Consider the following 13,244-nt stretch of genomic DNA (forward strand, 5'->3'; position numbering starts at 1 on the left):
GTAGAATCTAGCTAATTTTAGGGATGTTTTTATTAGTTTTATGCAAAATTCACATTTCTGGACTTTACAATGAGTTTTTGTGTTTTTCTGTGATTTCAGGTATTTTTTGGTTGAAATTGAGGGACGTGAGCAAAAATCTGATAGGCGGCTGACAAAGGACTACAGATGCTGTTGGATTCTGACCTCCCTACACTTGAAATAGATTTTTTGGAGCTACAGAACTCCAAATGGCGCGCTCTCAATTACGTTGGAAAGTAGATATTCAGGGCTTTCCAGCAATATATAATAGTCTATACTTTATTTGAGTTTAGATGACGCAAACTGATGTTCAACTCCAGTTCCATGCTGCATTCTGGAGTAAAAACGCCAGAAACACGTCACAAATCAGAGTTAAACGCGAAAAACACGTTACAACTTGGCATTCAACCCCAAGAGAAGCCTCTGCACGTGTAAAGCTCACGCTCAGCCCAAGCACACACCAAGTGGGCCTCAGAAATGGATTTCTGCACTTAGACTTATTTCTGTAAATCCTAGTAACTAGTTTAGTATAAATAGAACTTTTTACTATTGTATTCAGAGTCTTTTGATGGTTCTTTAATCAGTGTATGCGATTTTAGACCTTCATAGAGGATGGCCATTCGGCCATGCCTAGACCTTGTTCTTATGTATTTTCAACGGTGGAGTTTCTACACACCATAGATTAAGGTGTGGAGCTCTGCTGTTCCTCAAGTATTAATGCAATTACTATTGTTCTTCTATTCAATTCAGCTTATTCTTACTCTAAGATATTCGCTGCCCTTCAACATGATGAATGTGATGATCCGTGACACTCATCATCATTCTCACCTATGAACGCGTGCCTGATAACCACTTCCGTTCTACCTTAGATTGAGTACGTATCTCTTGGATTCCTTAATCAGAATCTTTGTGGTATAAGCTAGAATTATTGGCAGCCATTCCTAAGATCCAGAAAGTCTAAACCTTGTGTATGGTATTCCGAGTAGGATCTGAGATGGGATGACTGTGACGAGCTTCAAACTCGCGAGTGTTGGGCGTAGTGACATACGTAAAAGCATCACTTGATTCTAGTCCAAAATGATCGAGAACCGACAGATGATTAGCCGCATGGTGATAGCGCATTTGGACCATTTTCATTGAGAAGACGGGAGGTAGCCATTGACGCTGGTGAAACCCGAACATATAACTTGCCATGGGAAGGAGTAAGAATGATTGGATGAAAGCAGTAGGAAAGCAGAGATTCAGAAGGAACACAGTATCTTCATGTGCTTATCTGAAATTCCCACCAACAAATTGCATAAGTATCTCTATCTCTATTTTATGCTTTATTTATCGTTATATTCAAAAACCATTATAACCATTTGAATCCGCCTAACTGAGATTTACAAGATGACCATAGCTTGCTTCATACCAACAATCTCCGTGGGATCGACCCTTACTCACGTAAGGTTTATTACTTGGACGGCCCAGTGCACTTGCTGGTTAGTTGTGCGAAGTTGTGACAAAGTGTGATTCACGTTTGAGAGCTCCAAGTCATTGGCACCATTGTTGATGATCACAATTTCGTGCACCAAGAAGCATCTGTTACCAAGCTGCATCTGTTACCAAGCTGCAAGAAGCTATGGATCAACTCAAAGAAGAGCAGCAGAATCAGAACATCATGCTTTGCAAACATCTCATGCAACAAGAGCAGCAAGGGCGTGAGCTATAGGAGCTGAAGCGCCAAAGGCTATCCCTTGAAGCGCCAGGCGTCCCCCAGAATCAAGGTTGTTTAGTCCTAACTTTGTGACAACTTTTGTTATTAGGGACCTATATTAGAATTGCATGAGCATTAGTATTAGGATTGCATGAGCATTAGCATTATTTTTATCAATTTGGGTATAATTTAATTTTCTTATAATCATCAAACATGAATAAAATAGTATATTTTTTAGAAGAGCAAGGGTGCAATTATCTTGAGTATATAATAAGAAAAATTCAAATTATTTATATGTGGTGGCATTGCTCTAGCTCTCTGAATGAAGGCATAAACAGTGCATAATTTTTTATATATACTGAAATTTAAGTAATGTTTGACTCTTGAAAGAAGGAGGTAAACAGAGAAATGTTATTGATAATATGAAAAATCATGAAATTGATTCTTGAAGCAAGAAAAAGGAGTGAAGAACACAAAGCTTGTGAAAAAAATTGCAAAAAATAAAGAAAAAGAAAGAAAAAGAAAAACAGCAAGCAGAAAAAGCCAATAGCCCTTTAAACAAAAAGGCAAGGGTAAAAAGGATCTAAGGTTTTGAGCATTAATGGATAGGAGGGCTCAAGGGAATAAAATCCTGGCCTAAGCGGCTACATCAAGCTGTCCTTAATCATGTGTTTAAAGTTGTGATCCAAAGCAAAAAGAGTGTGCTTAAGAACTATGGGCACCTCTAACTGGGGACTCTAGCAAAGCTGAGTCACAATCTGAAAAGGTTCACCCAGTTAGGTGTCTGTGGCATTTATGTATCTGGTGGTAATACTGGAAAACAAGATGCTTAGTGTCACGGCCAAGACTCATAAAGTAGCTGGGTTCAAGAATCAATATACTGAACTAGGAGAATCAATAACACTATCTGCATGCTGAGTTCTGAAGGAAGCCAATCATTCTGAGTTTCAGGGGATAAAATGAGCTGCCAAAACTACTCAGAAGCAAAAAACTATAAGCCCTGCTCATTAAAATTTGAATTTGAGCTTCATTGAAGACTCTAAGATTTTATTGCACCACGATCATCTTTTCATCCTATTTTATTTGTCTAGTTTCTTGGGGACAAGCAACAGTTTAAGTTTGGTGTTGTGATGAGCGGGTATTTTATAGATTTTTTGGTAGTATTTTCATATAGTTTTTAGTATGTCTTATTCACTTCTTGTTGCATTTTTATTAATTTTTATGAAAAAATCACATTTCTGGACTTTACTATCAATTGGTGTATTTTTCTGTAATTTTAGGTATTTTCTGGCTGAAATTGAGGGACCTGAGCAAAAATCTGATTCAGAGGCTAAAAAAGGACTGCAGATACTGTTGGATTCTGACCCTCCTGCACTCGCAGTGGATTTTCTGGAGCTACGAAAACCTAATTGGTGCGATCTCAATTGAGTTAAAAAGTAGACATCTTGGGCTTTCCAGCAATATATGATAGTCTATATTTTGCTCGAGATTTGATGGGCCAAACTGGCGTTTAAACGCCCACCAGAGACCCTATTCTGGCGTAAACACCAGAACTGGCACAAAAGCTGGAGTTAAACGCCCAAACTGCCATCCAAGCTTGCGTTTAACTCCAGAAACAGCACATGCACGTGAAAGCTAGGAAGCTCAGCCCAAACACTCACCAATTGGGCCTTGGAAGTGGATTTCTGCAGTCTCTGCATCTAGTTACTCATTCTCTGTAAACCTAGGTTACTAGTTTAGTATAAAATCTACTTTTAGAGATTTATTTTGAAACTTATGACATTTTTGACAAATCCTATTGTATTTTGTACAGTATGAACCTCTAAACCCCATAGGTGGGGTTGAGGAGCTCTCCTGTGTTTCCATGGATTAATGCAATTACTACTGTTTTCTATTCAATCCCGTTTGTTTCTATTCTAAGATACTCACTCGTATTTCAACATGGAGAATGTGATGATCCGTGACACTCACCATTATTCCCCAACTTATGAATGCGTGCCTGATAACCACTTCCGTTCTACATGAGCTCAATGTAGTCATTGGGCGACAGCTTGAGTGTGTATCTCTTGGGTTTCTAATCCACGAGTTTGACCTGCATCTCCTGACAACAGAGCACTCAAACTCGTGAGATCTGAACCTTCGTGGTAGAGGCTAGAATCAATCGGCAACATTCCTAAGATCCGAAAAGTCTAAACCTTGTCTGTGGTATTTCGAGTAGGATCTGGGATGGGATGACTATGACAAGCTTCAAACTCGCGAATGTTGGGCGCAGTGACAGTGTGCAAAAGGATAAATGTATCCTATTCCGACACAAGTGAGAACCGACAGATGATTAGCCATGAGGGAAACCGTAGAGGACATGTTTTCACTGAGAGGACGGATGGTAGCCATTGACAACGGTGATCCACCAGCATACAGCCTGCCATGGAAGGGACAAGCATTTTTAGAAGAAGAAGACAGTAGAAAAGCAGGAATTTAGAAGGCAGAGCAACTCCAAAACCCCAACCTGCTCTTTATTATTGAATAACAAGTACCATTCTTTTCATGCTCTTTTACTTTCACAAACAAAATCCTTTTATTATTAATCTCCTGACTAAGAGTTACAAGATAACCATAGCTTGCTTCAAGCAGGCAATCTCTGTGGGATCGACCCTTACTCACGTAAGGTATTACTTGGACGACCCAGTGCACTTGCTGGTTAGTTGCGCGGAGTTACAAAAGTGTGATTGCAATTTCGGCACCAACACTCATATGACTTTTTTCTTAATTCTTGTTTAATTGTTTCCTATAGCAACCCGGAGCCCCGGTGCCCACCAGCTGAAGGTGGAGCCTATGAGAGCATATCACCTCACCCCCAGATTGAGTGCATGCACGGAGAATCGTGCAACGTTTAAGTGTGGGAAAAGATCCGCAAATTTGGGGCGTAAATTTCCTTATCTCAACACTTTACATTATTTTTTTCTAGTCTTTAGTAGTTATGCTTCTTTGTGAATATTTGTTAGTATATTATTGCATTATACCTTGCTTAGTTTGCTTGTATATATCTTAGCTTGCTTATAGTTCGCATTTGTATTTTCATGGTAGAGTAAATAAGTTTTGGTAGAACAACAAAGAATTTACAAGAAATCTCTTTTTGGGCATTCCATTGATTAGATTTGAAAAAAATTGTTTTTGAACTTGCTTGAAGTATCTTTTTACGGAACATAGAAAAGAGCTTGAACAAATACCATGTGAGATTTGAGCTTTGATTGTGTAGTTGCACATTTTCAACCACAAAATTTTTTTCTCGTGTGTTATACTCCTTTTATGATTGTGATCTCAAATTTGCTTTAGTCTATATGTCCTATATTTGATGTTTTGAATTGCATTTAGTATGATTGAGGCCATCTTTGAAATGGAACTCACAAACCCATATGGCCAACCCTTACATCTCCCCTTGTAAATCACTTTTTGAGCCTTTTAATTCCCCCATTGTTCTTATTATAAGCACATCATTCACCCTAAGTGAAAAACCATGAATGTCCATTAATTGTATCTTTGATTAGCTTGGGTTTGAGTATGTGTGTTAATCAAGCGTGGGGGGGGGGATTTGTGGGAAAACATTGGTAGTTAGTGCTTTAGGTATTCATTGAGAATATTTGGAAAAAGTGGGAAAGCACTCATGCATTCATTACTCGGAACATGCATCTCTCTTATGATAAAAGAAGATTTGTTGGTGTACATATTATGTTCAAAAAAAAGAGAAAAGAAAAGAAAAGATTGAATTGGAAAGAAGTTGCATGAGTGAATGTAAGAAAGGGATAAATAGGTAGTAGGTTATTTTGTTATGTATATAGGATGATATAGGATTAGGTGGGATACTTGAGCTAATCAAAGATCCAATCTATTAGCCCACTTAACCATATTACCTAAGCCCCATTACAACCTACAAAAGTCCTCATAATATTTGCATTCATGCATCAAATATTAGTTGATTGTTAGACGACTTGCAAATCTTTGAGAAACATGATTAAAGGAGGATTGAGTGATTAAGCCCTAAACACTGAGTGACTAGAGTGTAAACACATCCGGTGAAGGGTTCAATCGCTCAATTCTATGATTCCATCTCTCATATTGTATCTTCTTGCAAGTTGCTTGTTAGTTTTTGCAAATTTCAAATCAAATCTTTGGACATTGATCACGTTGCATTGATACCTTATCTTCACCCTAATGATTTATTGTTGGATTGATTGAGATTCTTTTGTCTGTTTTTACCAAACTCAACAAGAAATCAAAGTATATATATAGATAGATAGCATTTAGCGTAGTTGCTTGCATGTAGTTAGTTGCATTAATAAATTGCTTACCCTTTGATCATTCTCCTTTGATTATGATTAGCCTGAGGATATGATATTGTTTAAGTGTGGGGGAATTGATGAATCCATATGATATTATTGATTCTATTCTTTAAGCTCTTCTTGATTCTTGAACACAGCTTCTTTTGGTGCTTTGCACCTTTTGAGCCTAGCCGTGACTCTAAGCGTTTTGTTTTCTCATATTACCACCGAAAAAATAAATGCCACAACCACTTAACTGGGGGAACAGTTTTGATTCGATTTTAGCTTTGCTTAAATTCCCAGATAGTGGTGCTCAGAGTTCTTAAGCATACTCTTTTAGCTTTGGGATCACGACTTTAACTGCTCAGTCTCAAGCTTTTTACTTGACACCTTCACACCACAAGCATTTAGTTAGGGATAGCAACTCTATTGAGCTTTTTAGGCCAATTTTCGAACCTCCTAACCATTGATGCTCAAAGCCTTAGATTCTTGCTCCTTTTCTTTTTATTTTGAGATTTTTATTTTTCTTTTTCTTTTAACTACTTTTTCTTTCTTCAAGAATCAATATTTTTTTATTTTTCAGAGAATCAATAATACTTCTCTAAATTCACTGTTCTTCAAGAGCCAACATACTCAGCTTTAATATTAATTATTCATTGTTAATTCATACATTCAGAAGATAAATGCAAGGCTACCACATCAAAGTAGTTGGGATAACTTATGATATAACTCAAAACTTATGTATCTCACTTTTTCTTTTCAAATAAAATTTTTCATTTAAGCATGGTGATAGATACATTGGATATCTTATAACCAAAATAAAACTCGAAAAGAACAAAAGACTAAATATGATCGTGCACTAAAATAAAAGACAGATAGTAAATTAAAGTACAATGAAAAACGAAAACAAATAAAGATGTAAAGGGACTCAACAACCTCAGTGATGGCGGCTGCTGCTCCCTTTGGAGAACCCAATGGAGCGTTTGATCTCCTCTATGTCTCGCCCCAGTCTCTGCTGTTCCTTCCTCATGATCCTCTGATCTTTCCTATTCTTATGGAGGATAACAGCTTGATCTTAGTGCTCAATCCTCAGCTGATCCATAGATGAGGTCAGCTCCCCTAACGACGTGTTCAGTTGACTGATGAATCCATATTTGGCGATATATTTTGGATTGATTTGGTTGGATTTCATCATATAAACCCACATTTATTCACCTATATAGCATACTTTTGTGTTCTCTCTCTAAATTGAGCCTAATTGTGAAAACATGCTATTTTGTGCTTAATTTAATCACTTTTATCCCATTTTTATCTTATTTGATACATTGATGGTTTTGATGAGTAATTTCAAGTGTAATAGATTAGAATGGCTTGATAAGAGTGGAAGAAAAGCATGAAATTGGGAGAAAACATGAAGAAAACAAAGGAGAAAAGCATTTTAGCCTGTGTCCACGCACACCTCCTGTGCCTTTGCACAGGGGTCAAAATCAGCACTTGTGCGTACACACAGGTCTGTGCCCACGCACAGAATGGAAAATCAGCACCTGTGCCCATGCACAGGAGAAAAATCAGCATGTGTGTGTATGCACACACCTGTGCACAGGTCCCAGCGCGTGACTCATTTATTACAAATCGCTGGGGGCGATTTTTGGGCCTCCAGGGCCCAATTTTAGGACATTTTGAAGCTGATGAGTGCTATTACAAAGAGGTCTTCTTTCCATGTGAAAGGGGGAACAATTAGGGTTAGATTTCCGTCATGTAGGTCATTTTCTAGAGAGAGAAGCTCCCTCTTCTCTCTAGAACCTAGGGTTTTTAGTTTAATTTCCTTGTAATTTCTACTTTTAATTCATGTTTTCATCTAGTTTCCTTTATGTTTCTATTCTTTCTTGTCTTTATCTTCTTTAATTCCTTTGTTAATTTCTTTTTTATGTCATTTTCCATTTTATGAATGATGAATGAAAATCGATTCCACACAAACTAACCGGCAAGTATACTGGGTTGCATCAAGTAGTAAAACTCACAAGAGTAAGATCGATCCCACGAGGATTGATGGATCAAGCAATTTTAGTGGTGATTAGTCTAGTTAAGTGAATAGTTTGTGAATTGAGTGAGAATTGATTAACAGAATGTAAATTGCTGGAAAATTAAAGTGCAAAATGTAAATTGACAGAAACTTAAATGGCAAGAAACTTAAATTGCAATAAAAGTAAATTGCATCAAATGTAAAAGGCTTTGGGTGCAGGGAAATTAAATAGATCAGTAAATCAAGCAATTGAAATGAAGAACAAGAAAAGAAAAGATTCATTAGGGATTGGAGATATCATAATCCATCATGAATTAAATGGGTATCAACTTCTTTCTCAATCATATGAGTAGATCTATGGCGGATTGAAATTGATTGGATCCCAATTCCTTGGCAATCCAATCTCTCTAATCACAATCAATTTTTCCAATTCCTTGATCCAATTGCCATGAGAAGAGGTTAAGCATTTTCTCTCATCTATAAGGCACACAGAGTCTCAAGATCTCAATTCCTCCCGAATAGTGTTGATCAAGAGAGTTGTGAGAAATAGAGCTTCAGTTCTAATTTTCATGATTCCCCTTCTGAGGCTCACATGGAAATTCACAGATTCAAACCCCCTTCTGGAGTGAATGGATCTCAATCAAAATAGAAGTTATTTCTTAGCTATCCAGATGAATTGAGAAGAAGAAGATGTTCATTTAATCATGTGAATTAAAATAGCGCTCCTCCTCCTAATGAATTGTGGTTCAATTGATCATTACTATAAGAACACTTGCAGGAAATTTAAATTGCAGGAAAGTAAACCAAACTCAATATGAACAGAAATGTAAACTTGCAGAAAGGTAAATTGCAGAAGAGAAGTGTAGAAAATGAAATTGCATAAAACTGAACTAAATTCAATACAACTGAAATGTGAAAGTGCAGAGCCTTCTATCATACTCCTACTCCTACTCCTACTACCCAAGCCTCCCTTTTCATTTTCAAACATTCTTCTATTTATAGGCTTCTTCTCCTCTTCAATTGAGTCTTCAACATACTTGGATGTGGGCATTGCCCTTGATTAAAGCAGTGAGGAATGGCTCTAACTGACGTTGTCCTTGGCTAAACGTTTATGAGCTTGCTGGTGCCTTTTGGAATTGAATTAGGCCTTAACGTTGGTGGCAACATTTGTGTGAAAACGTTGAGCTCAAGCGTTGCATTAAAAATGAAGTATGGGTGCTAGCATCAATATTTGACTCAACATTGGCGCATCAACGTTCGCGCATCGACGCGTGCGCGTACACAACACTTACGCGTGCATTGCCATTTTTCCATTCCACGCGCACGCGCACGCGTCATAGATGCATACGTGCTGATTCAGCGTTTTGCGTCCATGCATTGCTCACGCGTTTGCGTGTCTAGCCAAAATATGCATCCATGCGTACGCGTAGCTTACGCGTACGCGTCGATGCAATTTTTCCAAATCCAAATCTGGGCTGCTTGTCGCGGACGTTGGAGGAAACATTTGAGGCAACGTTGGACCTCCAATGTTCGTTTGGTCATGCATACGTGTGACCCACGCATTCGCGTCGATGGTGAATTTTGCTATTCTATGCGTGCATACAGCTCACGCATATGCGTGTTTTACATATCCACGCGTACGTGTTATCGACGCGTACGCGTCTCCTAAAATTTTCTCAGCTCCAGAAATGAACATTTTTTAGGACGTTGGAGGTAACGTTGGTTCACCAACATTCCCTCCAACGTTGGCACCCATGTTTTCTTCTTCCAGGACATTGCCTTCAACGTTGATGGGCCAACGTTGGCTCCGATATTGGCCTCTCCTTCTCTTCTTCCTTGCTCTTCCTCTGCTTATTTTTACTTATCATCAACCAAACAAACTCATCAAAGCCTTGGCATAATTACAAGATTTTGCATTATTCATAACATCAACTAAATCTTGCAAAAATCTCATAAAAATGCATGAAATTAACAATGTTTGATTGAATCAAGACAACCATGAATTTCTCATCCAAACACTTACTTATTGCCTAAGAATGCATGAAAACCAAGTAAAAACTAATGAAAAAGGCTTGTGAAACTAGCCCAAAATGACTTGTCATCACAACACCAAACTTAAATCTTGCTTGTCCCCAAGCAAGCACTAAAACAGAAGGAGAAAGAATGAAAACAAAGAGAGGTATAAGCCTTTATTGGAAGACATTTAATTCTGGTTAATGGAGTTTTCATGCATGGTATAAGGTATAAACATCCCTTTGGATCCTTGCTTGAATTACACAAAAAATGAGACTTGTTATTGCTTTGTCCATCATTTTTCTTGCTCTTTATCATGACTAAGATTTATTGCTTGTTAAGGCTTAATGCTATGTGTTACGACAGCTCTTTAAAGTAAGCTTTCAACCAGCATTCCCACCTCAGTTGGTTCAAGATGCTAGGTGTTGAGACACCCTTAAGGGCTTACTTGCTCAAGCCTCTCCTTAGCACACACACATCACAGGCATTTAGCTTGTTTTATTCTTTGGACATTGATGCCCAGCACCTCTTTGGGTCACTAAATGCTTGTCTCAAAGTAGCTCATGATGGTGGACTTTCAGTTGGCAATTTCGGGTTAGTTAACCCAAGTTGCCAGGTGATGAAGCATCCCTTAGAACCTAGTGATCCAAGCATTATAGTCTTATATCCAAATCTCATGCCATTGGTGCCCAGCCTTGTTTATTTCTTTTTGTTTCTTTCTCTTGCATTTTTTTCTTTTGTTCTGGACCTCTTTCATTTGTCAAGTCATCATGAAATGTGTTCCGAGGGTCACCTGAAACTGTAGGTCGATCTCGGATGAGATCTTCTGTACTGATTGGAGATGACGTGTCTGGCTTGTGCCTGGTGGCCGGAGCTGTCGTATCCGACTTGTTGGACTGGCAATGCTGCTGATCCTTCGTCACCAGAACGTGGTGGTACCTGCAAGGGACTCCAATGCTTAAGTTAGCAAGGGTATTAAGTAGGTTTTTGGTAGAATTAGAGTATGAGTTATACCTGGGTGCTCCAGTGTATTTATAATGGTGTAGAGCGACCTTCTTAGATAAGATAAGTTAGTTATCTTTATCTTATCTTATCTTTGAGTGAGGTCATATTGTCTTCAAGGGAACCGCCCTGATCTCTATAGGCTTGGGCTGCATTTGGATTTGGGTCGTGTTCCTCCATTTGGGCCCTTTTTGGGCTTTTCCTGGTGATTTGGCCGAGCTCTTTGAAGAGAGGCCAGATTGTCCTGACCTGAAGAGGTCAGTCATCTTACCAGTAGAACATCCCGGATCGAACTGCTCGACCCAGGGTATAAACAGTGCCCCTGCTCGAGCTCGGTCTTTCTTTTGAGGTCGAGTCTTAGTTTTTAGGACTTCGATCCTTCTATGGTGAAGCCAAACATCCTTTGACTGCGGAACGTTTTCCTTTGAATTTTTATTCTTTCGTAAATGTGCGTCTCCTTGCTTTGGGAATGCGCAAAGGTTTAATAACCTCATTAATTCTTTTAATGCTCCGTTTCTTTGTTCATTTTGAACTTTTCGCAAAAATGGTTTCTCTTCTCTGTTTCTTCACTGTAACTTCCCCCTTTTCTTTATCACTTTCTCTTTTGCCTAAAATTTACATTTTCGCATTTCTCCCTGCGACGCCGTTTGGTGTCTTGTTGGTGTTTTCTTTTGCTCTGAAAGGTGATTTTGGATTCCTTCTTTCCGTCTTTAATTTCTTTGTAGCTTCCTCTTTTTTCCAGGTTGGTTCTTCTTTTTCCTTCTTTATTTGTTTTGCTGCTTTGCATTCGATTCTTGGTGAAGTTTTGATTTTGCTTGAATGCATGTTGGGAAGGTTGAACCTTTTTGCATCGTTATGCTCGATGGTTGCTGTGATGCATGTTTTTCTGGCTTTTTAGCCTTGTGTATGCTCCTGAGTGGGTTCTCTGAAGATTTTGTGTGTTTGTTTTTTAGTGTTCCTCTTCATGTTGTTACTGAGGCCATCATGGATCTGTTTGTTATCTCCAAAAGATTGCTGGTGGACGAAATTGTGATCCTCAAAGTTGGTCTCTTTGTATTTGTATGAAATGAAAAATACCCCAAAGAGATCATGGTGTGATGAATTGGGATCTTAATAATCCCTGGTGTGATCATAACTCCGTTCAACTTTACCAGCAAGTGTACTGGGTCATCCAAGTAATACCTTACGTGAGTAAGGGTCGATCCCATAGAGATTGTTGGTATGAAGCAAGCTATGGTCACCTTGTAAATCTTAGTTAGGCAGATTAAATGGTTATGGGTTTCGAAAATTAATAATTAAACAGAAAATAAAATAAGATAGAAATACTTATGTAAATCAATAGTGGGAATTTCAGATAGGCGTATGGAGATGCTGTGCTCCTCTCGAATCCCTACTTTCTTCTTACATTCATCCAATCCTTCTTACTCCTTTCCATGGCAAGCTGTATGTAGTGCATCACCGTTGTCAATGGCTACATCCCATCCTCTCAGTGAAAATGGTCCTATGCTCTGTCACAGCACGGCTAATCATCTGTCGGTTCTGAATCAGGTTGGAATAGAATCCCTTGATTCTTTTGCGTCTGTCACTAACGCCCAGCCTTCAGGAGTTTGAAGCTCGTCACAGTCATTCAATCCCAGAATCCTACTCGGAATACCATAGACAAGGTTTAGACTTTCCGGATTCTCATGAATGCCGCCATCAATTCTAGCTTATACCACGAAGATTCTGTTGGGGAATCTAAGAGATATGCGCCCGGCCTAGAGTAGAACGGAAGTGGTTGTCAATCACACGCGTTCGTAGGTGAGAATGATGATGAGTGTCACGGATCATCAAATTCATGAAGTTGAAGTGCAATGTATATCTTGGAATAAGAATAAAAGAGAATTGAATAGAAAGTAATAATAATTGTATTCAAACTTGAGGTACAGCAGAGCTCCACACCCTTAATCTATGGTGTGCAGAAACTCCACCGTTGAGAATACATAAGTGAAAGGTTCAGGCATGGCCGAATGGCCAGCCCCCTAAAACATGCTCAATGGCCTCCTAAGATGAAGAATAAAACAAAACTGAGACCAAAGATGAAACGTGGTCAAAAGACGACTAATACACTAGTAAAAAGTCTTATTTATACTAAACTAGCTACTAGGGTTTACATGAGTAAGTAATTGATGCATAA

Source organism: Arachis hypogaea, chromosome 3 (genome assembly GCF_003086295.3).
Source record: "Arachis hypogaea cultivar Tifrunner chromosome 3, arahy.Tifrunner.gnm2.J5K5, whole genome shotgun sequence".
Lineage (NCBI taxonomy): Eukaryota > Viridiplantae > Streptophyta > Magnoliopsida > Fabales > Fabaceae > Arachis > Arachis hypogaea.